General features: G+C 35.8%; 1 protein-coding gene across 2 annotated transcripts in view; it reads right to left on the bottom strand.

Annotated features, from left to right (window-relative positions):
* Positions 1–27,458, bottom strand: part of Pgant9 (polypeptide N-acetylgalactosaminyltransferase 9) — a 225,834-nt gene that overhangs the window by 162,978 nt on the left and 35,398 nt on the right. For both annotated transcript variants that reach the window (XM_011064871.2, XM_011064867.2), the window contains exon 2: positions 12,892–13,103. The gene's annotated coding sequence lies outside the window, so the exon portion shown is untranslated. The remainder of the gene's footprint in view (positions 1–12,891; positions 13,104–27,458) is intronic.

The raw sequence follows: 27,458 nt of genomic DNA, 5'->3' as shown, positions 1-27,458 counted from the left end.
ATTATTACATTTTGCGAAATTTGTAAGAAAGATCAATCGAATATGTATGATGATATCGTTTGATCAACTAACCGCACACATTTATGCCTCTTGCCTGTGTATACCTGTAACTACCTGCAAAAATGCAATCTTTCCGACAAGAAGGTCAAACCACATCTCTCTCCTCGCGCGGTTTCGCGTCTAACTCCGACGAGTTGCGCGATGTGTAATGGACCGTGAGCATCGCGCCGTCTCTTTTCCCGCGGATGTTATTTAGTAGGAAGTACTTATTCACGAGAGCAGTAAAGCGGCCATTATAAGTCTCCGGAGGCAAATAACCGTGGAGCTTACCCCATATCGCCCACTTTCATAAATCGTGCCGTGGAAGAGAGGCTGAGGGTGAAAACGAAAGAATAAGAACAGAAGATGAAGAGTAAAATTGGAAGAGATGCGAGGAATGGAAAAACGAGAGTTTTGCTGCATAAATGCGAACGTATGTACGACGGATGAATGGATAACTGTAAATATGAGGGGTCAGGATGCAAGTGTGAGAGCGAACAGTAGTAGTCAATAGAGATACCTGATGAGAGGGAACAAAGAAACAGAAACGAATAATATCAGTTGAAAGGGGGAAGCTTGATAATGAGCCCAAGTAGATACGGCACTGTAAGAATAAATTCGCGACTCGATGGCAAATAGGAAAGGGCAAAAGGAGGGAAGAGGAAGCCACGATGGGAATCTGGAAACGATGACTGAGGAACAGCAGAGTCTTCAACAGGGCTGCTGTACACAGCGGCGAAGTGGAAGCGAGGAATGGAAGAGGAAGATAATCTTGCCTGCACTGTTCTCTTGACCTCGGAGCACAAAGGCGCCCAACGAGCTGAAAACCGCCTCACAACTCTCTCTTTCTTTCTCTCTCTCTCTCTCTCTCTCTCTCTCTCTCCCTCTCTTTCTCTCCTTCCCCCTTTCCTCCCCTCTCTTTCTCATAAACCATCCACCGTAGTTTTGTGACGGTATATAGTTATCAAAAGCAAGTAAACTGGAGAAAATTTCGACTCCGCGACGCGACGACGCGCGACTCAACATTTACACAATTTTCAAAATGTATTAACTTGAATTTCAAGTGGAGTTTACAAACAAATTTACAAACTTAATGCTGCCGCTTCAATCAGAATCGCTGATTATTGTCAATGGGGAATTGCGAAGCTGAACATCGTACAATATTTAGAGTAATATTTGAAGATACGCCACTCTCCAACGGAGCAATCGAATATAAAATTATTTCCTATTATTATTCAAAACTTATATATGACAAAAACACTTTATATGTAACTCTGAATATATCGATATTAATTGACAATTAACAAGCTATTAATATATTTAAATATATTAATAGTTTGTTAATTACCTGTTTCCCCGCTCAAAACAAGTTTTTTTTTATCTTTTTTTTTTTAATCTTTTTTTTATAAACTGATATTCTATTGATAGAATTTCTTGTTAACTCTTATATTTCTCTTGATATACCTATAGAGAATTCGCGATTGCCCATCCAATCTCACAAATCGTCCTTCCAGAGTTTCGATTTCGACGGTCGACTTGACAGCACTAAAACGGAAGTTTCATTTCAGTCCCTTCCTGCCGCCGCGCCTTAAAATTTTAAACGGATCGCTCGAGATACGGAATCGGGGAGGGGGAGGAAGAGACAGCGTTCATGCAACTTTATCGGCGATGAAAAGGCGACCCTGACCTCGCTGAGGCGTGACAACCGACGCTCTTCGCTTTTCTATAGATCCCAGGAGAGGTTTGGTTTCCCTCGTTCAGTCCAATGTGCTATCGCATTTTTCGCTCACGATGAATGACGGGACGTAGGAGAATATTCGCATATCGGATCTGTTCACAAACTACCAGTATAATGCCATAATCTATAATCTATAATGGATATCATGGAGAAAACGAAATAGAATAAAAGTGACTGAAGTTTGAAAATAAAATAAAAATAAAGCAACAATTTCGAATAATAATCTTTTCAATAATAATCACTGTACGAGAGAAAATCTTTGATAATTCCTATATCACTGTTTCAATTTGCATATGTAATTAGAAAGGATTGAAAGTTGTGATTTCTAGGTATCTACCAAAAAGAAATGTTCACCTATATAATTACAACTTGAAATATATTTCAAGCAATAAATCTATTAAACAAATTTTCCATCAATAGTAATTTGTAAATGTGATTAAACTGTATATATCTTTCGATGGTATATAAATAAATTGTTGAAAATATTCGTCTAATGAAATTGATCGAAACTATATAACTTCGATGAAAAGACAGTATTTCGTAATTTTTAACGGGTATCAATGTCGACATGAATGTCAGACGTTGATGATAAAAGAGGAAGAAAAGCGACCTTATATCAGACTCTAGGGAACTCTCAACATAACGAGAAGCGGCGATTATCGACAGCTGTCGTCAACGTCTAGATTTTAGCGGCCGCTGAGTAGATCAAGTTTTGCAAACAAGCGAGAAGTAACGTGAATCAATAAAAAGAAACGTTATGTTAGTTTATAACGTTTTGAGTACATGAAAGGTATCGTTCATGCAATACAACTCGGTTTAATCTTTTCTCCGTATACTCCGTAAACGTATTGTAAAATCGTGGCGCAAGTTCCGTTATCACAATCAAACGTTTCAATATGAACTTCATATAATTCGATATTAATTATCGTTACGTGTAACGATATCTGCTTTGGCTCGACCAGTAACGTTTCAATGATAGCGGCGCGGGCTGTATAAATACAGAAGAGAATCGATATATGAAATCTGTCGCACGAATTAATATTAAAGGGTTAACATGTGTGTGGAATCTAGGTTCAACAAATGCGCTCCGTTAATCACGATAACGCTCGTAATTTTACGGCGGTATGATGATGTAAAGTACAAAGGTTGACATCGCTCGGCGTGTAATCCACGCTATTTTCGCTTTGTGAGGCATTGAAATTCGTTTAAATTCCGCGGCATTATATTCGCGACGTGTAATTCAATTTACTGGTGAAAAGTAGTAGCACAAACGCACAAAAATCAATCGTTCGCGCTTGCGATTTTTTTACTGCTCGCGCGACATTATTACAATTCGATATTAATACGCTACCTCAATTTTACAGTTTAGCGATACATGCAATTAGCAATGCTTTAAAAAGATATGTTCGTAAAACGAGAAAAGAAAATAAAATATATCAGCAACAGCTATTAAAACTGCTTACCTTATAAAATTTTAATTAACGATTTTTAAACATACAGTACCCTCCATAAGTTTGGGAACACCCTACGTTTTACAATTTTGTAAATAATTATTTAATTGAATATGTATGTTTACTTTTATTTCGTCTTTTTTTAATTAAAAATTTAATAACATGCTATTAAAAATATGGAATTTTAATTAAAATGCGATTCATACGAAATCCGTTTCTTCGAGGCCGTTTTACAATTTTTACGGAGTCTGAAATCAACTTGCGATTCAAATAATTTGCTACTTTTATAGAAATCGTTAAACTACAATTAAATGACCTGTGTTATATATACAACGAATACAAATACGTTGTAAAACAAGTGACAATATACATACAAACATTAGACCAAAATGCGAAATTCAATCTGGAGCGCTTCGATGCTGTGAAATGATTGTCCAACATATTTTCGGCATGTACAAACTTATAGGTGTTCTAGATAAATGTTTATCGTCAGTTTAGACATCTTACGAAGTATTTAAACCAAAAACATGTATAAATCGCTGTCATGTAATGCCTTTAATGGCTTTCCTATAAAACGTAGGGTATTGACAAATTGTACGTCAACATTATTTTGTAATAGGAAATGAATTGTTTATATAATCGCAAAATTCGCGATAAAGGCTCGCCCGATAAAAACTAATTGGCGACATAAACCTAAGCCGCAAATAATCGCGTTGCGCAGCATGCGTTATCGTTAACATGCATATTGCGCAACGTCCATCGTTACAATGTTATTGTTAGCGCGTAATCGTTAGTCCGTAGTCGCGTTCGTTATCTTTCGATACGCTCACCATTTTCAGGGAACAGATTCTTTTTAATTGCAGCGGCAGTGCACTCGGTGCAACAGCGAATTCGGAAACAACATACAGTGTATGGTGCGTGAAAGCTTTTATAGGTACATTTGCGTATGCCCGCAGATACGTGCACGTTTTTCATTTTATTCCACGTTGGAAATTTCTTTACAGTCGCGATCATGTGAAGCTATCGAACGAAGCTATTGTACGTTATAAACACATTATTGCAATCTCTCGCGATATCACAGTGTCTCACGAGAATCATCAATCGATATTAGGTGCGCAACTAAGTTCTCGCTGTTATTTTCATAGCATTTGCATCAAAATAACAGCGAGAACTTAGTTGCGCACCTAATATTTAGAAACGAAATTTTTTTATACTTCTTCTTCATACAATAATTGCACTGCTCTTATATACAATCCAACGAGATTGCTTTCGTCAAGTGTATAGTGTAACTCTGATATATACGTCGCACTTATCAAAAATTTATTTATTAAGTATTATTTACTATGTTTATAGTAAACGAACTATATCAGTAAAAATTTTGTACTGTCTACTGCTATGAAAAAAATATTAGAAATCCGAAATATTTATTTTTTATATTAAAAAATAAACTTTTTGAAACCCTTGCATTTTTGCTGTATATCCCATAGGGATAAGATATATATATATATATATATATATATATATATATATATACGACTCATGAAAAATTTATAAATAATGCATATAAATAAGACGTATACGAGGGCAAGGTAAAAAGTAACCGACCTCAACATGAAACATGAACGCAGTTTTCAGTTAAGTACCAAGTGTATCATATTACATATCAAATTACTCGCATTGAAAATATCTATAATTTCTCCTTTGACCACTTTGCTAAACAATTCATAGCTAAAAAGTTAGAGTCAAAAATATGTTAGCGCTTTTTTTCAAATCTGCCGCAGCAACTTATAAGCCTACCGAGCCTATGCTAACCTGTAGAGAAAAATGGTCAAGGCCAGAAATCGTAGCCGCCTTTAATGTGAGCAATATGATATATAACACTTGAATATATACCGAAAAGTTTGACTTCGATGGCGGCATCTTCAACAACAAGTCGTACTTTTTTCTTAAATTTTCGTTTTTTGCTTTTTTTCTTCTTATGGTTTTTTGGCTATAACTTTTTAGCTGTGAATTGTTTAGCAAAGTGGTCAAAGGAGAAATTATAGATATTTTCAATGCGAGTAATTTGATATATAACACTTGGTACTTAACTGAAAACTGCGTTCATGTTCATGTTTCATGTTGAGGTCGGTTACTTTTCACCTTGCCCTCGTAATGACAATAACTTATAAAATGTGTTTATAAAGTTTTATTAAGAATGGTAAATATGTATAATATATGAAGTAATAATTACAATTTTCCTACATATACTACAAATGTTATGACATGAAGTACATATTTCGTACAATGCGTTTATTGCATTTAGTGCACTGAATTCAATCTGCGCACTTTGTATGCTTCGGGCATAAATCTCGCTAAAAATGCCGTATATCTTAAACAGGTGAGATATATACAAGACAACAAACTAAACAAAGAATACGAAAGCAAAGCACTTGTACATGCTTTACTATTCCACTACACGTATGTATAAATAACACTAAGTTTTTTACACGCCTTATAGTAATCATTTTATGTAGATTATAATTTATGATGGCGTTACTTATTACAATGACAAATCGATTCAACTCGCAATAGTTTCATTAATATTAACAGTAAGAAGCTGAAATCATAAAACAATACTAATATGACATAAAGGCATGTAACAGAGTTGCGAAAAAATTACCCCCACTTCTTCTATTTTTTCTGACTTCTATGACGTAATCCCAGCGGCGTATTTGCCGGAGTTGCCTTATATCATCTGAATCACACAGTGTTACAATAATGGATTGAAACGCGCAACTATATTTTTTGCAAAGAATTATTGTATTCTTTATGCGAAAGCTTTGAAATACGTTTAATTGCTATGACACGACCCCGTTCGTAGTCGCTTTCATCGATTGCGTCCTTTGTATTAATCAAACGGCAGTGCAATAACGGATTGAAACACAACGAACACATAACTACGTCGTTAGCCGCGCAAATGGCTCAATCGCTACGTTACAACTAATATAAAATCGACGAGCATTGCAGGTCGATGCATTGCAAGTAACGTTGCGGCTTATTAAATAGGAAGCATGCAATGCCGAAAGCAATGGCTAATTGCGCTCGCTTTTAAACAAATTTACATAAATATTCTTATCCTGCTCGCGTCATTTTTAATTCGGTTAAAAACGCCGAGCTATATGTTCAGAAATACTACTCAAATATCCCTATGTATCATTTTAGTATATCTTTTATCAAAATTTTTGTTTTTAGCCCGCGCGAACGATTAATTTGAGTGAAAACATGCATTTTACTCAATGAATATGACTCCGTTTTTAGGTCGCAAACAGGAACTTTTCCGTAAAAATGAGTGGTAAAAACGTATACATTACGAGTATTTTTGAGTGGTAAATACGTGCTGCGTAAATTTGAGGTAAAAAACCGTATACAAGTGCAAAATATTCATTTAGCACTCGTCACTCACATTGCACGTTTTTACCACTCGAAATTATGTAATATTCGTAGTAAAGTATAATAGATAGCACGAGAAAATCAGCTCCGCTGTTGAAATTCGAACCAAGGCCTGATCTCTAAGTCTGCTCTAGGCTGCCACTTTTCCACTGAGCCACACAACTCCTATGTCGATATTCGCTCTGTTATATACTTGTGCTCACTTATATACATATTATTAAAGGAATTGTATTTAATACGTTGTATACAAATATATGTAATGTTATACAGATATAAGTATATAAACACATATACACACACACACACACACACGCACAAACTGTACATATTTATATGTACATATATATAGTATATGGTGATGATATTAGGGTAACTCCGATATGTCGCATTTATCGAAAACTTAATTTATCAAGTATTGTTTATTATGTTTAAGATTAAATATATTATTCTGATAAAAACGTCTACTACTAAAAAAAAATTAGAAAAAAGAAATATTTAGTTTTTATGTAATATTAAATATAATATGAGAGAAACTTTTAAAAATTTTTGCATTTTTAACGTGTCCATACACACAAACACACACAAACACATACACACACATAGGGATCTCAGAATATACGACTCATAAAAGATTTATAAATAATAATTGGAAATATAAATATATAAAATGGCAGTAATTTATTAAATATGTTTACAAAGTTTTATTAAGGAATATGAATAGTGAATATATAATATATTAAAAATAATAGATAGTAATTCTAATCTTGCATTCATTACGAGAATTATGATGAGGAGATAGATATGTTTTATGTAATGCATTGAATTTAATATACTTAATCCAAACTGTGTATGCGTTTTGGGCATAAATCCGACCCGCTAAATATTCCATATATTTCAAACAGGGCTGCGTTCAGGAATTACGCTCAGATAACTCTAAGCTATAGGTTACGTTACGTATATTATAGCAAAAATGTATCCTAAAGTTATCTAAGTGTAATTCCTGAACGCAGTCCAGGTGAAGATGATCACATCAAGCCGGAGAATGAAGTTAAGCACTTGTATTTTGCTATACTTCGTTCTGTATCATCTCTCTATATTTATGTATCATCAAATAACCAAGTCTTTTCTGCTCCTTATAATAATGATTTATGGTAATGTGAGTTATATGATATATGGTTGCGCTACTTATTATCATCGACAAATCGATTTAACTGATATCATAGTATTATTAATATTACAGTAAAAAATTAAAATTACAATACTAATATAACATAAACAATAATAGATTGGTTCCCTGCAAATTATTTCAATTTCTTCTTTCTGATTTCTGTATCGTAAATCTTGGCGTGCACCGTATATAAATATCTTTACTTTAGTTACTTTATTGTTTAAATTCCATTTCAATTTATTAGATATTGTATGAAATATTTAAAAATTATTACACATATATATATATATATATATATATATATAAATATTAAAATAAAATACTTTTTAATCGTTTAATGTAAAATTGATGTGATAATTAAACGCGATAAATAAATGATTATTAAAAGAGGGACATATTAATGTGTTCTCACTTATTAGCTGAAAAATGGATAATCCATTCAAAAATACTTCCAACGGAAAAATGAATATTGAAAATGAACAATCCACTCAAAAATATTCATAGCGAAAAACGAGTATTAAAAACACACAATTCATTTAAAAATACTCATAATCATACTCGTGTATACGTTGCTCGTTCACCTGCGGAAAAGCGAATATTGAAAACGGGCAATTTCCTCAAAAATACTCATACGCATACTCGTTTATACTCGTTATCGTTCCTCGCGATACACCGCGAGTGCTTGTGAGTGCAAGAAAATAGCAGGAACGGACTAAAAACGGGCTAAAAACGGTCCATACGAGGTCTAAAAACGATGAAAAATTTTTATAAAGGTTGTTAATAAAATAATATATAGGAGCATTCGAGCAGTACTTCTGAACGTGGCCTTGTCTGATTTCGCGGTCGTTACACCTAAAGAATTTTTAGTATAACTAAATAAATAATCCTCCCCTAAAGCTATTTAAGCGTAACCCTCCCATTAATTATTTAAGTATGCATATTTTACATAAATGCCTTCTTCAGTGAATATATCAGACGCTATTTAGATATTCAGACGCTACAAGAAAGGAAATGAGCAGTGCGCGAAAGTGAATGTTATAGCCGATATACACGTGTTATGTAAAAAGAGATTAAAGTTGTTATTCGACACGCACGTGCAAAATCGATCAATCAAAACAAAGGTATTTCTTAATATCATCGAGAAATGCGAATCAATAACGCGTTGCTCATGCCTGTTATACATTCGCGAATTTACGATGGCGAATAATCGAAATCCACATCCGAAGTCTCCATCATCTATCTCGTCAGAATCATTTCCGCTTATTTCGTGCTTCTCGAACGAGACATCATGACGGACGTGAAATCGATGAGTAAATAAATGAAAGTGCTTGACGAGCTCAGTAATAAAATATGGCATTTGCGAAAAGTAAAGTGAATGCTGTAAGAATGAATCATTATCGATTATTAAAATCAATAAATCGATGCATTATTTTGTATCACGTGTTTATGTAATCGTATAACTACACGTAACAATTTTCTTTTATGTCTTTTATGTCTTGCTCGTTTTGACATTTTATTTCACGAATTATAATTACAATAATTGTTACTTCGATTTTAGGTACATGGAATTCTCGCACTTTTAATTTAATGGTCGATCGTATTTCAAATGCATGTATTTAAGACTTCCGCAATTTCGCGTGAGAGAAAGAGAAAGAGAGAGAGAGAGAGAGAGAGAGAGAGAGAGAGAGAGAGAGAGAGCAGGGGAGGGGGACATCGAAGAATGATGAATTAGTAATAGTAGGCGAACTGGTACGCAAGGTAAATTCATTGGTCGATCGTTCTTTTGTAATGCATGAGATTTCCACGATCCGCGAATAATGGAATGGGAAATAAAGTGCGAACAAAATTCCGTCATTCTCGAATCACTCGTCGTCATTCCAGTGAAAAGAAGTGTGCACACGCACATAGTGCTCAATTGTCGACTTTACGTCTGAAAAGTACTTTCAATTTAAATCCTTCCGTATAAAACGAGAGGCAATAATTTAAATTTAAAATTAGCACGACTTTTTTAGACTTTTTTAAACATTAGACTAACTTGCAACAAACGCAGTACTCGAAGCAAATATATCATGTGTATAAATAAAAATAGATTTAAAAATATATTCATAGAATACATAGAAATAATGTTCATAGCATGTAGGTATGTATAATATATTAAAATAGAAAATTATATATTATTTATATTAATAAAATATAATTGTATTGTTACTGTATAAACGCATATATTTTATATATATATATATATATATATATATATAATATCATAAAGGGCAATGTAAATTATCATTAATATATTGGTGCACGTTAATAATTCATAACTCGAACAATTACGCTTTAATCAGACGTTATGCATCAAGACAAACAGAAAATTAATTAACGGTCAAATTCGATTATATCGCAAAATACATTGAATAAATCTAATTACTATGAACAAGAAGATACGATAGTCTACTTGCATCGTAAAATTGACCGGGATTATAATCAAATGCATCATAAAACCTACCATACGTCGATATCGATGTCGTAGATTAAAGCATAAAATTATTATATACCTATATTCTCGCGGAGCCATTATCATAAACACGGTCTCAGAAATTAAAAGCACAAAAGGAATTGACATTTTACAGTTCATTAAATCAACTATGGGTTGATAAATGAGTTTGGCGATAGCTAAATAATAGATATATATTCATATATATTATCATATATTAAAAAATTATTAAAATTCAACCTAAAAAAAATCTTTGTTATGAGATAGTTTAAATTATATATTATTTCTTTGTTAATATTCATGTTTTAATATTTAATAAATGCGTGCATTTTATAAATTTGAATTTCACTAGGATGAAACGGAAAGATAGTGTAGGCAGCATGAAAACGGATGTAACACGCGTTCCACGCATAATGCATGCGTTCCAGTAACAAGGAGCATTCGCAATTAGAGGTGAATAATTAAAGGGTCGTTAGTCTCGCCAAGTATAACTCAAATCGTGGGGAGCGGAAATGAAGTCCAGAATTTTCAAGGCTAGTCGAGGTAGCTGACTTACGGAAGCGATCGATTGTTTTCTTTTGCGTTCCACATCAAAGTATATAAATAATTGTGCGAAAAACATGGTATATTATGCATAATTATATATCAATAGAAATGTAAAAGCAATCGCGATCAACAAAGGTTAAAGATCTCCATAAATCGAATACAGTCATTAATTAACATGTTATGTAAGATTTAATGATTAATTACAGAGAAAATTTCCCAACGCTTTTAGAGACAGTTTTTCCTATTGAATAAAAATAAAAATTTATTTAAATCTTCAAATTTTTTTGTTTACGACAGTAAACAAAAAATACGTAATTTTTTAAAAATAATTTCAAATCTTAGAATGTGAAGTATATAAGCGACTATAATTATTTTTTTATGCTAATTTTCGTGTTAATAATAATCGAGTACGAAGCTCTACTCTGCGTTAAAAAACATAATTAATAATTAGGAAACGCAGCTATTCTTTGATGTTGCATCATATGCATCACATGCAAGAATAACTCAAATATTTGTGAATAAAATATTTTGTAAAATATACATATCAAAAGCAAAAAGCTCGTTGCCGAGAGAATAATGCAAAAATACTATTTGCCACTGTTCATTACGATGAAAAATGTCGCGTGATATAAAGTGTGTAACTCACAAACACGTTTTATAATATGTAACATAATAATTAATTACTGGAGATATATACCGGTGTATGGCATTGCAAATTTATGTCATCGTTGTACATAGAATCACCTTTATTGTAATTCTCTACAGATTGAAATTGAGCTGGATACTTTTCTATCAGCGGAATCGAAGTGACATGCGAGAAATGGATCAAGCAAACGAAGAAACGGCCTGTCACACCGATATAATGGACAACTTTAATTACAACAGGCATGTATGTATATATCCATATGTAGATCACGTATCATTCTCAATGTATAAATAGTTTTCTTCACAAATTAGCATAACGATCATTCTCTCGCCGACATGCATTTTTCATATGTTCACTTATTACAGGTAACGAATACACAAACCCTTTTGTTCTATTTATAGAGTTCGATTCGTCACATTACTCAAAGATATAATTTGATTAAAAAATGGTAATACTTTCCGTTCTGTTAGCAATTTTTATAATGAGAACAAATCTGATAATACCTGATCACAGGTATTATTCTTTTAAAGATCCATAAAATAAAAGTGGAAAAACGATAATATTTTCAGCAACAAATCAGACAAATGTTTTGCACGAATGTTCAGTAACTAATCATAGAAAAAAAAGATATGTTAAAACAACTAAAAACTTCACTGATTTGCAATCTACAGCTGTAACGAACAGTTAGTTTTTTGTGTTAAAATAGCAAAGTTATATAGCTGAATAAAATTAGTGATTATACATATCAAAATATATATCAATATATAGATCAAAATTTTACAAAACATATTAGTTAAAATAACACATACTTTTACTAATGTAATAAAAAAAATTTGTAATATTAACAATTTTCATTGTAGAAGAATTAGTTGAATTAGCATACTGACAGACTGTTGACAGTTACAATTTCTTTGTTGAACCATTAACCGTTAAATCCTCATGCTGAAGCGCAGTAAACTCTAGCTTTGCTAAGCCATCTAATCAATTTTTTTCCGTGATACAGTTATAATACAGGTACAACATGTATTATTTGTTTAAATCTATAAGAAACTTTTTGCGAAAAATATCTAATAAATCAAATATCTAAATTTATCTGTCTGCAACAAAATGCTTGACTTGAGATAAACAGCTTGTTAATATTTCTTATCTCTAGCCTCAATTTTGCTATCTACAAGTGACGTCAATTTAGATGAGTTTTATTATCATAGATAACATGCACAAGAAAGTATTAGCAAGTCTTAACATAGATTTAATCAGTGTGATACGCTACAAGGACGACCGTACCTAACTTATCCTAAGTTATCCACGGATCGAGAGAGAGAGAGAGAGAGAGAGAGAGAGAGAGAGAGAGAGAGAGAACAATAGACTTAAGATACGTACCTTAGGAACCGGCCAGACTATCCGAAACGCTTCTTATGAGGCAAATATCTGCTCAGGAAATGGTTCTCTTCGTATCTTCGATAATTATACCTTATTAAGCGGCAGATGCTAAGTTAGATTATCGGCGAAAACTTCGACCTCCCACGTACGCAGAGAATATGCGCAGGAAAGCGAGAGATCTCCAAGATTTCCAGATCAGCAACCGTCTAGATCTGCAACAGAAATGAAAGTTCCGATTAGATACGGACAAATCGTTTGAAAGTTTAGAGTTTAGAGTATGAGAAACTTCGATCGCCGAATATCGTTGTGCAAGTGGCGAGTTTGTAGCGTACAAACGTCACATCGCGAGTCTCCCGAGAGACAGGTAGGTATGAGATATGGCTTGTATTAGATATAAAATATTGTTAATATAATACGGACAATTTTAAATAACATTAAAGCAGCTTCAAACAATCTAATCTAATATCAAAGAGGTTGTGTAATGATAAAATAAATTAGAGAAATCTCTCACACGCGAGAAATGGTAACAATCCGAGCTCATTCCGGATTATCTTACCGCCATTGACAATCTCTATCGCGAAAGTTTACAACGTGATTCGCCCTAGTTTCACGTATTCGAATATTAATATGGACAAACGAGCACCCGGGTTCGCGCGGAGCGTGAATTCGCTCTCCGTTCTAATTCCGAGCTTAATCCAATCTGCATGCAATTGTCAACGAGAGTATGCCACTGTGGAAGCACTTGATTTTAATTAAATCCAATGCAGATTAAATCTACGCCGTAAACGTGCCGCGGTAGGGACAGATTAGAAACTCCCGCACCTTATTCCCGCAGATTAATAACGATCGACTGATATGCATTCGCTCTTGTCAAACGCTGTTTCCTCTATCATACTCTGTAAGATCGATTATCCGATCGATAAATGATTGGATTAATTCTAGTGCAATATTCATTTCACCCGATTGTGCTGCTGTTTATGTAGTTTCAAAAAACAGTCACTGACACGTCGAAAATTTAATATATGGATGCCATGTATAATATTATTTGAGAGCTTCCGTAATTATTTAATTTATATAATTTAATATTTCATAATACGTTTCATTGTATCCAGTGAAATTCAGAAATATCAAAACACATCGATACACGTTTATATTTTGATCTGCTTAAACAAAATAATAAGTGTTATTTCATTAAATTAAATCTCGCAATTGCGAGATTGAAAATAAGCATCAATTAAATAAAGTTTCACATTTTAATGATAATTCCATTTTTATTCGACAGGGGTGTATAATCAATGTTTTTATTAAAACAACGACGGATTTTTAAATAGATGGAGGAAAATAAATTTTCTTGTTTTTCTTTATTAAATATATAATATGTATATAACATAATACAATTTAAAAACTGGATGTTAAAAAAATTACTAAATTATTATATCGGATTAAACGAATTTCTTTCAGGAAAGCTATTTTGGTTGCGAACTAAAAATAGCATAACGTTTAAAAACTGAAACATCGCACACAAATAGCACTACCATGTACCTACGAAAAACCATATCTCATTTGACTCCAACATCGCGGCACAATTTCTTGTTAATTACCGCCGTATCACGTTTTTGCAATTACGTCGCTACGCCACTCGCTGCGTGTTTAAGAATTCCATCTAATTTGAGCAATGCGCGAGACCTGCGATTCGTGCAGTACTGTATAAGTTGTGACACGTTTTTACTCGAACGTGAAAAGATCCATTAGTTAAAGATCCACGACGGCCAAAACGAATCAAGTTACAAGCTCTTCCATGCGCGGTGTTCCACTCTGAACAGTAATGGAACTTTGAACAATTGAAACGTCTTAAGAAGCGACTTGACGCTGACGTTCTCCAAATAAGGAACGTCGCGTCGATCGATACTTGTCTCTTGGTAAGATCGTGACCACGTTTGGGTGACATAGCGGACTATATTAAATAGTCAAGCTGCACGGATTTGTTTGGACGATTAATTATCGGGTCACAAATTGCGAGGCAGCTTGCTAATTTGCCATTGCCTGATAAACCGCTTAAGCGTACTAAAAATATAAAATGCAGGGGAAAAATGTAGGAGAAAATTGTCGCGAGTATAGGGAACATTAAAAAAAAAAACAAACAACTTTAGAAAAGTATTGATCGTACATTAATAATAAATTATTATTCATTTATTTTTCACTCGCACATTTTCTTTCGCGTGGTTGAAAGAGATGAACTCGGTATCGGAAGAACTATAATCGAGGGAATAAAGTCGGATGTCCTCATTTTCTTTTGAAAAACAACCATTGCCTAAGATGCCGGGTATCCTAATCGTTCCTCCTGCCGGAACCAGTTTCTAATGGTTGAAACTATAAGGAGTTAATAGTATTAGCGCGGCAGACGAGCGAGCTCCGAGAAACAATTAAGCTAAAAGGCACGTTGATTCTTTCAGCGAGACGAGTAGATTACCCGATTAGTCTGACAGCGACGTTATACGTGATATTCATATACGTAGTCCAATTAAAATTTTCATAGACAGCGAGTAGCTTCGCTACCGAACCAAGCCGGTGCAACAATATATGCGCGAGACTCATTCATTTTCACAATCTACATTTGTATCACATGAAATTGTTTTTTTCCCTTTTTGTCGAGTATTATTAGATGTACTAATAAATGACTCGTTGAGTGACTCTACTTTTTTCGTTAAACAGAAACATATTCGTCGTGCATATACACGCATCTTTCAAGTATATATAATTTAAAATGTAGAAAAAGTTATTAATTTTATTAGAAAATTATATATATTTTTTAAATTATCAATGTGGAAAGAGAAAATTTTAATAACCACTAAAATTCCAGTCAAAACCTCTTGTGATTTGTAACGAAAAATGATAATTGAAAAACAGTATTTTTGCCACACGTCGTAATTTTTTGAAGAGTGCGTGATTTATTTTTTATAGCCACGGAAATAAGTATAAACTTTATTTTTGCTATCATATTTTTATCTTTTTTCGTTCTAATACAAAATCGATGATCCTCGTGAGATATTCACACGCACGGAACTTGAAGTTGAAATCGGTGCAAGAGAGAAACTTAAGCGTTTTAAAGCGTTTTACGCTATATTCTCACAGTGAGCGTAACGGTGCATCCGCAAAAATAGCAGAAGCGAATCTCCGAATAGCGATAACGACTACCGGATGAGGAAGTTCCTGCTCGGACGTTAATGACCAGCGGAATATCTTTTTCGCAGCAACTATCGCCCACACGGCATGACTCCCTGATGATTTACAACGCTTGGAATTAAGTAAGCTCGTCAACACGTAACGCCATGTCCAATTACAAAGTTCGAGCACTGTTTAGAAAACTTTAAAAATTCACGATCGTTACAAAATAAAGCAAAATAAAAAAAAAATGATTAATTTACAAACTTCGTTTATGAAGAAAAAAAAAATAACCGCTCAGTTCCAGTTAAGCATTGTTACGTTTATATTTTTATATCGCACGTTATTTAAATTTGCCGGGAAAATTTGACATGTCACGTGACGTGAAACCAAATGAGCGTTACTATTAAAGTATGGAAGCAATAATTTTCATTGAAGAAATAGATATGCTAAAAATGAATATTCTTAATCGATAACAATTTCACTCAGCGATATCGCAATAATCTTCTCGTATCAATCAATTGTGCCCAGAAAGGAAGGATTTAGCGCGGCTTATTCGGTTAATATACGATTGGATCTAAAGTTCCGACTCCTGCATGTTGTGATGCATGATTAATTTAATTTATCCGTCCGCTCCAACCGGTGCGTTATTAGCCCGATTGCTCTTCCGACGAAGCGCGATGTAGCGTTCCGTCTCTCACACCCGCCATCGCGCGCAGCAACACCAGCATTATTAATTCGAACGTTATTAAATTTTCGATAACCCCTGCCGATGCTACGTGTCTTGTAAGCAAGATGCCGAGCAAGCTATCCGATCAAGCGCGCGCGCGCATGCGCAAACGACCTCGTTACTCGACTGACATTGCGCTACGTGCGAAACTTTTCGACCTCTCCGTGTCACCGTCGATATCGAGATTAAACAGTGTGTGTGTGTGTGTGTGTGTGTGTGTGTGTGTGTGTGTGCCGCATCGAGAAATTCATCGTTCATAGCAATATTGCAACTAAGCGTCATACTTTTTCTGCGCAGTTATATCGCGATCCAAAATTAAAAAAGATTTCTTAAACAGCTAACGTAGGTAACGTAGGTAAACCTGCGAAATCTTATTCTGCAATTCTTAACGACAGTATAAGGATGGTATACTGCTGTCATAAGAATATACAAAATAGGAACCTAGTCTCACATATTATTATTTTCCACCGAACTTTTTATTGAAATGAGAGACATACGTTCTACATTTATAACGAATCACGCACAGAAAGAATAGTTTTACTCAAGTGCCTAAAAATTTAACTAGATACAGATGAAAAAATAATTACGTAGGATGTTCAAGCTAATTGCTAGAATATAAAAATGTTTCGCAGCTCATTACGTGCCTAAGTTTCTACATAATTATTTTAATAGTTGAAGAAAATTTCAGATCTCTGTAGCTCGTAGTTAAATTTTTAGATGTCTCATTAGAAAAATCGTTCTTTCTGTGTGTGCATTAATAAAGAGTTTAGATAGATTCCTAAATAAGAATTACGACGAGAATCTCTTATATAGAGAGAGAGAGAGAGAAAACAGCGCTTCACGCGACATGCGACTTCTGAAACCATCAAACAGTATATGAAATAAGTATACATACACGCATCCATCGTATCACCGAATACATCGCAACAGTGCACATAGTCCAAGCGTTTTTCCGCTTGGGACACAGGGGCGACCGATTCCATTGATTAACGACATGCGTTTCGTAATGAGAATTCTCGGCGTGGCTACGGCTCGTTGCGCCAAATTGAAACTCCGTTGCTTGATTTATCGTCGCCGGGAGGACGCGTTCTCGCGCGGACGGAAAATTAATTGCGACTTGCAGGTTACGCGTTAGAAAACCGTCGGAAAAGCGAGAACGAGAATGGGAACGAGAACGGGATAAAGAAAAATTCGCGGGCGAGAGGCGTCACTCCCTCGAAGAAAAACTACATGCGTCGCTTACACGGTCGTGAAAAAGCGAGGATAAGATAAGGACGCGCGTGCTGCCGCGGCGAGACCAGAGAGGATGAAGAACGAGGAGGAGTTCCGGTCGTTGGAAGACGAATAAGGTACACCTAATCTATCTGTGTTCTCGCGTAATGGGTAGAGATGCTATTTCCCCGACGGGATATCTTCATGACGGGTATACGCGGTATACGCGCGGTATACCCGTTGCTTTCCACGTGGCGGATTTGAAATATCTCAAAGAGGAAAAATATATCGTGCCCTCCGGTAAGTCGGTAAAAAACGGCGACTCGTCAAACGTTACGAATTTCTGATTTCACCTCGGATGTCGACTAGCGATTTGTCGCGGTTGATAGCCCTCACGAGAGTAATACCGCGTTTTCTCGAGAGAGCCAGGTGGAATAAAGCGATACATATAAACGGACAGAGATGAATGGCGAATAAGCGGGAACGACCGGGATAAAACCGTCTCTTTCACGCGGGAGTAAAAATATTTAAGTCGAGCGAAGGTCGAAGCGCTAGAAATTTCAGTTGGTCGACGTCGCCGAGACATTTCACGGCGGGCTCATAAAGTTTTAATCGGAATCGCGTGCGAAACCACGCTGCATCTCCGCCAGGTGCGATTCTCACGTAGTTCAGTCATCGTCTGCAACCGTGTTGCATCGTCTGCAATGTATGTACGAGTACACCGCGCCGGCCTGGGTCGGAGAAAAAGCGGTAAAGGTAGAGTTTTCGTTCGTGGAGTAAGGTAGAGTATTCCATCCCGTGCCACGGGGCAGCACCACAGAGGTGAACAGAGACGAGGGACAAATGGAGGCAACCCCGCCGGAATCTAAGCGAGCGGTATGCCACATTTTCGTGGAATATCAAAATGAATAGTGGATGAGTTGGCACCGGCTGATAGAACGATAAAACCTCGGATATAAACGATATAAATGTTTGCTTTATTCCACGAATAGCGAATTTACGTTAATAGTAAATTTCCCCTTCCCCTCCCCCCCCCCTCCTCCCTCCTTTTTTTTTTACAAGAGTTTTATGTACCATTATAAATTTTCACCACGGAAACGAGAAACGGTAGTAGCGCGAGAAAATTGCTGCCTGCTCGCTCCGGACAAAGCTATTGCATTTCCTGTTTCTTTCTCGTCTTTCATGTCCTTCCTTTTGCTTTATCAGCCGATAATAAGTCACTTTGGAATTTAATTAATTTAACTTTTCTAGGAACCATTTAAATTCTCACCTCGAAGGGACTCTCGGACTACCCGTTTATTTTCATTCCTTTGCGATTCAGGAGAGGCGATATACGCGTCACGTGCATCGCATATATCGTCAAACCGAATCCTGCACGTAAATCCTTCGTTATAACCGGAGAATTCGATTTTTCTAACTCCTTCGCAGAGAAACTTTGACGCCGATCCCATTCCTTATTTCGCTCCATCATGTCCCCCTTTGTCCAAGTTTTTTTATCAGTTGTATGAGTTCGCGGGAAGAGTATATCGAGGCATCGATCAATCCTCTTGACGAATAGAAAATTTGCAAAGCATGAGAAGCGTAGCCGAGCGAGCGCCTCTCAAGAGGAACTCTCTCAAGAATGATAAGTTGAACGAAACAAATACGAGGTGTATATCGCTACCGCCATCGTACACAAGACAGAAGAGGTCGGCGCCATATATCCTGAGTAGATGAAAACTAAAAATTGCACGAAAGCGAGCCATTCCTGACACTTCCGGACTCGTGCAACTGCGCGCGATACATCTGTTAGCGAAAGCGTCATAATTTACCTCACGTATATGTATAGGTAGTATGTATGTACATACATTCTACGCTGCGCGGCAAGTGTAGGTGTCTCTTCGCCGAGAAGCGCACGAAAGTAATTGCGACACTAATTAGTCCACAGCGTAAGAATATAATAAGGGAAAGAACCCAAGTATCTCCCCCTCCGATTTGCATTTTAATATGTTGAGTATTTTAATGCGTATGTTAATGTGCTGTTTTGTAGACAAAAATAAGGGACATTTATTTTTTTATATCTGCTCTATCGCACTTTTAGGGGATAAAATACCCCTTAAAAATCAATCAGTTTCTTTTCTTTCGAAGTGAATATTGTCGAAACTATGGAAATGGAGAAATGAAAAAATAAAAAAAAATGCTTGAAATAAAAAATTAAATCGTTTGAAAAGTACTTGACAATAATAATTTTGAATACCCCTTAAAAAATTTGTTTAAATAGAAACATTTTTATTCATAAAAAGTACAATTTTTTTAAAAATTTTAATTATTAAGTACTCTTAAAACCATTGAATATTTGTTTCTATCTTTTATAGTTTCGATGATATTCATTTCGAAAGAAAAAAAAAATCGATATTAGAACCTAATCGAAAATCGAAAGAGGACATTTGGACCTATTTTCTTACAAGTAATTATTAACTATTTTCATAACGTAATATGATTAAAAGAGTTATTAATAAATATTACTTATTTACGAGCGATCTACAATATATAATCTACGGTGTAATCTTCAAATCAACGATAAAGAAATGAAATAAAGTCACGATTGCTTGATCTATTCGTTAATTAACGGCACTGGATCGCGCGCCGCTGCATTCTCAATCGAATGCAAATAAATATTTATTCGCGCCGCAACAAGGAAAGTATGACGTAATGTAGGAAATTCCTCTAAACTATCGTAACATGTCACGGCTTCTAATTGGTGCGCGTTTCGTGTTAACATCTGCTCCACAAGGTGGCGGGTACGAGACGACGGTGACGCTGACGCACAGGTAAAGGTGGATTAACTAATTAGAACAGTGTATATACGACGGACCCGACGATTAAGATGGCAGAGGCGACGGCTCCTGAACTTAAGGAGGATGTAATCGTCTTAGGACCGTAACGACCATCGAGACGAGCTCGCATTAATCTTGCGCCATGCCTGAAGCTGCTTGATATGCGGCCGAGGAAGCCAGCAGGACCCACTACTACCGTCTCCAACGATCCTAAACCGAGACCGCTACCAACACGACGGAGTCTTAGCAGGCGCATCCTTCTAGAACAAGCATCCTTCTAGTCCCTGCGCATTCCTGGCGAGATTAAGCAACAACGTCTATGTATGTTCTCTAGTGTGACTCAAATGTCGCATACCCTCTGCAATATACAAATGTAAAAAGTAAAAAAATCGAATCGTGCCAAAATTCACGAAATGTTGAGAAATAAACACGTTTTGATAATGGAAAATATTTATGGATTTTCAGTAAATTAAACTTAAGATATAGATTAAGAAACAATGTGTAATCTAATCTAATATTAACTATTACGAAAAAACTTTCACTGTCCTTGTTATACCTATATTATAACTTGTACTACATAAATAAATAGTTTTTGTGAAACTTCATGAAAAATTAACTAATGAAAGTGCAATTCATTTTTTCCGCAAAGTAGATTTTTTAAGTATAAATATTTAAAGTTTAGCTAATTCTAAAGTTTCACGCTTTAATAATATTGTCCTCGAATTTCGGAACGGCGTGTATAATTACAAATACATTATAACTTGTATAATATAATATACCTATATATACATAATTTTTATATTATATTATAAATTATACAAGTAATATGTGTCATACATTCCCGTTTAGATATTGAACTTTGTTTAAAAGCGTGGCAGTCTCTATGCCTGTGTCCTTAAAATAATTGGTATTGAAGCACCTAATGGTCTAGCCAGCCATTAAGTGTATCCTTTTCCGTTCCGATAGGAAATGTTGCTTCGATAGGTAGCGAGATGTCTCTACGCTGCGGTCGATACTATTAACTGCAGCAATACAGTTCGCCCTTAGAACTCAGACGAAAGGGCTGGAAAAGAGAAACTCCTTTAAGAAGCAAAACAGGATGCCCGAAAATGTCACGTAAACGCGATGCTTATTACGCGACATTTTTCATTCATTCTTCCTACAAGAGTGGAGTCTCCCGCATTATAAACTTTGTCGCGTTTTGTGAGCAGGTTACTGTATAATAGGTACTTATACGACGTCGCGAAGTCGAGGACTCAACATAATCGTGATAAACCGGAACGTGTATGCGGGGAGTCGTTTCACTGTTCGCGATATCATCGCCAAATGTTCTGCGTATCTGTAATTACCGGCAAATTACGTGTCGGCATTTCGAAAATTTGCAGCGCGGTAAACTTTACACGTGCACGCGCGTTCAAATTCCTCGATTACTGTTTCCGAACGTTGCAACTTTATAAAATAAGTAAATACGAAATACAAGTTTGGTGTGTAAGTTAATATAATCTATGAGCTGTAAAAGTTTTATACTCCTTATTAGTTTTAGTCGTACTTTTTAGTTTAAGTCCTCGATTCATATCTCGAAATGTGTCTTTACTCTCTAGTTTGCGTTAATTCTGTCGATAGAGTTGAACGTTGAGAGTCTATTCCGCTGATTGCGGAGGTCGAACGAGTAGTCGATGTGCGGATTAAGTCGAGAGGGTACCTCGTAAATCAGAAGCTCAGCGAGCTATGTCTGTGGTGCTGGAGATAATAACCATTTTGCGCTTCCGTAGGCTGTGTCCTCTCACATCGTAGCGAGCGATCTTACGACGGAATACAATTTGTGTGTGTATGTGTGAACAAAAGAGGGGAGAGAGAGAGAGAGAAGCTCTATTCAATTAACTCCGTAAAACGTAAATCGTACTCTCACCCTCGTCCTTCCACTCTATCGCTTCCCTATCGATCCTTCGATTTTGCCACTGAATTTCCCGCGCATTCAGCAAACAGCCTCGTGTCTACCTTCTGCTAAGATCCACGATTTTAAACGTAGCAATTTGTTTCACATTTTACTGCTAGCCAATTTTATTACGTAATATATATTTTACTGCTTGAAACACGGGCTTTCCCTGCGTCATAAAATTATAAAGATCTAATTACGATTTAACTGCAGAAATTAAAAACTTCGTACAAATTATAACGTTTTCGAAAAGGGAAATATTAAAAAATATTTTATTTGTCGTTTCATTACGCTCCTCCGCTTTAATTAAATTTAACAATTTAAATAAATTTAACATTACGTAGTATTTAATATCGCAAGTCGAAAAAAAGAAAGTACGTTCAACTTTTATTACGTACAAATGTATTTGTTTTCGCGTATTAAAATTCCGTATCCGAGAGGATATCCGAGATAAACTGAACAAAACTCAAATCTACAGGTATGAAATTTCTTCATGCATGCGATTTCCCGTCGATTTCGAGGTAGACAATTTGTCTTGGCTTCGACGCGGTGTGAGAAGCGCAAGGAATGAAGCAGCAATTCCTCCACCTTTGCGAGACACGGATACGCGTTTCCGTTGTCGTTTCGGCATCGGTATCGATAGGTGGGATCAGGCGGAATACAGCAACACCCGATCGACATAATTTACCGTGTTTCCATGGCACACACGGATAAACGTCACACCGTTCCCGTAGGATCTCCCATCTGCGCTTGCTGTCAAGGTTGGCTGGCGCGATGCGCCTTCCTTCTACGTGCCTCGAATTCGAGTCAAATATCTCGAAGAGTGTCACGCTGATTCCGTATGCCTCGATCTTGACTACGAGACCGACAGCAGGCGACAATGATGCGAGGAAGCGCAAACATATGTACATATATATTAGGTGTTGGAATTAATTCGTAGCGTTTTACAAGTGATGGGAAGTACTTTCATTAATGTATTTTTTAATGCTCATGTGAAATAAATAACATTCTTTCATTAAAAAACGCTACGAATTAATTCCAACACCTAATACATATATATTTGTACGTAAATTATTCTCGCATTAACTTTAATTGTTTCATCCACGTCGAATCAAAAATATTAATTATTTATACATAATCGAAATTAAAAGAGTACGATTATTAAATTATTTTAACGTCATTGTAATTGTCATTTCATTGTTTCGAAGACGGATTATGCAATCATTCGACAAATGTTAAATTAAATATAGGATTTATCGTAATAATATTCATCGTAATCAATAACCTGTAAAAGCACTCATAATTACATAAAAGCATAAATGAGTAAAATCAGCTCGCTGTTTGTCCCATTACTTGTTTCATTGCTCTCTTTGAGAGAGAGTCCATCAAATGTTTTCACTTAAAATAGCTAAAGCTGACGATCAATTCTTTTAATATGACATCGAATTAAACAATCTCTCACAGACATGACATAACATATTTGCAGACATGACAAAAATATCGCATATTTTATGCAAATATTTTATGCGTAATGGAAATTCAGGTACGTATCTATTTCCGAAATAACGTAATGTAACTTTCCGAACGAGGTATTATAGGAAACTAAAAAAAAAAGAGTTGAAAAAAAGACTCGACGTAACTTTTCCCGGTTAAAAGTTCCCGTGGTAACGAAATTCTCTGCTGTTCACATATCGAGGATAAGAAAATATCTTCTTTTAACCCGACAAAAGACATCCGGATCATTGCATTGTAGGCCTTCTGACGGTTTGCCAGCCCGAAAACAAACCGCTCAATTTGCGGACCGGCAGCCAAACGAATGACTTCACAATGAGTTTCGGCAAGTTTACGAATCGATTTAGCACTTGGACGGAAGGAAGACTGGCATCTACGAAAGGAGCAATTTGTTATCACAAGACTTTGATACAATACAAGCGACAAATAACAAAACGCTATGTATATAACTTAAAGCGAGATCCATACTCGTATCATTATGACTCATCGAAAGAATAGTGTATATCTATTATGTGAAATGAACATGTTTCGTAACACTAAAAGAGCAGTTACGCATTGGTACAAATATCATATAGATATGAAATAACTTCCGCGAGTGCCTTTACAATTATTTTCATTTTTATGCACCTGATATCACAATTCACACATTCGGAGTAATTTAATCGCGCGTAAAAAAAAGGAGTGGATGATAAGAAGATATATTTGATAATAAATCATAAGATATATTTAATAATGGCGGAAATAATTAAAACGTTTGCGTTATAAAACGTATTGCGTATTCTGTCCTATTCAATAAGTAATAAACGGTGCAAACAACATAGTCGATTATTCTGGATGAGAGCGTCAGCCGATCACCGACAAATTCAAGGGATTCAAGCACGATATCCTCCGCGGGATATGCCGGCGCATTTGGCCGACTTAATCACGTTACAGAGCCAAAATCTGATTGTGCAAACGCAATTTCGCGAGCGCTTTCAGCGTGAAAATTCTTTTTCTCTGCCCATTAACAAGGGCCATCGCGGTACTTTGACTTTCGAAATCCGTTCTCGCTTGGGTAAAATTACGGCGAAAATTGTTAAAACGCTTTCCGTCCTCGTCCTGGTTTCTGATTTTTACCAACGACGATAAGAACGCACAATCCGCGCTAAAAAATTCTGCTAAAATCAACATTTCTTCTCTAGACTGCGCCGTCCGCGTTGGTTAAAACTTTTCACCTCGACATCGACAAAGCTAGGGTATATCCACACTTAACTCACGAGTAAAATGGACTTGTGCGCACGAACACGTGAACCCAAGTTTTACGAGTCGCGGTTCCCGCGCTACCATTTTACGTCAGTGATAACATTGCTATCTCTCCAATACGTGGCATTCAATATTTATAAAAGAATTCGAGAGCGCAGCGGGAAAATATCGAACAGATAGAGACAGAGCAAATGTGCCAACACGCTCACGGTATCGCTTTGTACCGCATATTGTATTACCATTTTTGCACTGCTATTTTTTTATTTTTACATTGCATTTACGTCGCGAGATATTACGATTAATATATATATATATTTTTTTTTTTCGTTTACACGTTTAGCGAACTATCGTTATACATACCTATAAAGTTCGTTTATTTAATATTCAATTCCCTCTCTTTTATATTCTCAATTTATTCAAAATTCAGCGAGCAATTTCTTTCTACAATTAGTTGCAACTTTTATATAATCCTTGAAATCTTTAATAGATAGAACAAAATTAAAATAGAAATTTTTTGAGATCAACAACTTGCAACACATTTCAATGTTTGTGACAAAATATTGTATTTTCAAGATATCTTAAAAATCACACACGTCAAAGATACGCTTGACCCTCGATCTCGTATTTCTCATTAAAATTCTTCGATGGCTATACCGAACGCATACTTATCTCACGTTGATAGCTAAAGCATACGAAATCGATATCCGCTCGTAACCTCTTTTCCTTGCAATTGGATTTGAATGTCGGCGAGTACTTATTCGACTTCATGAGGAGCAATAACAGCTTTTTTAACCTGTGAAACGTTTTACAAGGACGGTTTCGAAATAAGAAGAATGACTCGAAGAACGGGCGGAAACTCTCCTCCGGGAATGCGTGTATCGGATTTTCGCAGACAAAACGAGCAATCTCGCGATTCTGGAATCTCCTTTTCGTGCCGTGCCCCAAGCCCTCTCATTGAAAGCAGCTTTAGAGCAGCAACCTCGAAGAATGCCCCCGATACCGGCTGCAGACAAGCCGAAGACAGTTTGAACGTTTGATTCCCGCACTTCTCTCTCTCTCTCTCTCTCTCTCTCTCTCTCCTCTTCACTTGATTCGTAACTCGCTATACACGCCTGCAGTCATGCTCGTGGACTGTGATTCAATCGCCGCGTTGCAGCGATTTTTACCGCGCAATTTAGTCGGGAAAAACACGATGGTAAGATAAATAAGTGCAACTGCAACTGAAGTCTTTTGCGAGTTGCGAGAAGAATACAATCTCAAATGAGATATCGTAAGATAGGTATCTTGATGTTTGTTGATAAAGTAAAGAAATTTACCACGTGTATAATTAATATCCTATCGATTTACTATCAATATCTGTTTCAAAATAAAGTAAACAAAGGAGCATAGAAACATTATCTTCAATCAAATCATTTCGATACATTTGACCATATTATAATATATATTTGGCCATATTACAATTATTATTAAATTATTCACAGCTAAATTATTCACGCAAATTATTCTTTCAGTATAATAAAAATAAATTCGTCCGGATTTGTCGCTCTCTTTCGTAGATTCCTTAGAAATTTCGTTAGGAATAAAAGTGCGATGAGTGCATTGACCCGCGATGTCAATACACCCGTAACGACTCTAACTTCGGAGGTTCATTTCAACTTTAGTCCTCTTTTATAGTCCGACGTGTCTCGCGTGCATTCCTTCGAGTCGTCTTAATGAGAGTCTTGCTCCTCCGAGCACGAACGATCGGGAAATGCGCGGAAGGACTTCAATCTGGCTTTCCGAAAGCATACTGCACCACCCGCACTTACCGAAACGATATATATCGAGTTCAATTTCGAGTGCTCGTATTTCGTTTCGACACACATGGCGCATACTAAGAAACGCGAGTATATTTTATATATATATATATATATATATATATATATATATATATATATGCACACACACACACACACAT

This window comes from Acromyrmex echinatior, chromosome 15 (genome assembly GCF_024713525.1).
Source record: "Acromyrmex echinatior isolate Ae372 chromosome 15, ASM2471352v2, whole genome shotgun sequence".
NCBI classification, from domain to species: domain Eukaryota; kingdom Metazoa; phylum Arthropoda; class Insecta; order Hymenoptera; family Formicidae; genus Acromyrmex; species Acromyrmex echinatior.
The sequence above is the reverse complement of the archived record's forward strand: the minus strand, read 5'-3'. Positions and strand labels throughout refer to the sequence as shown.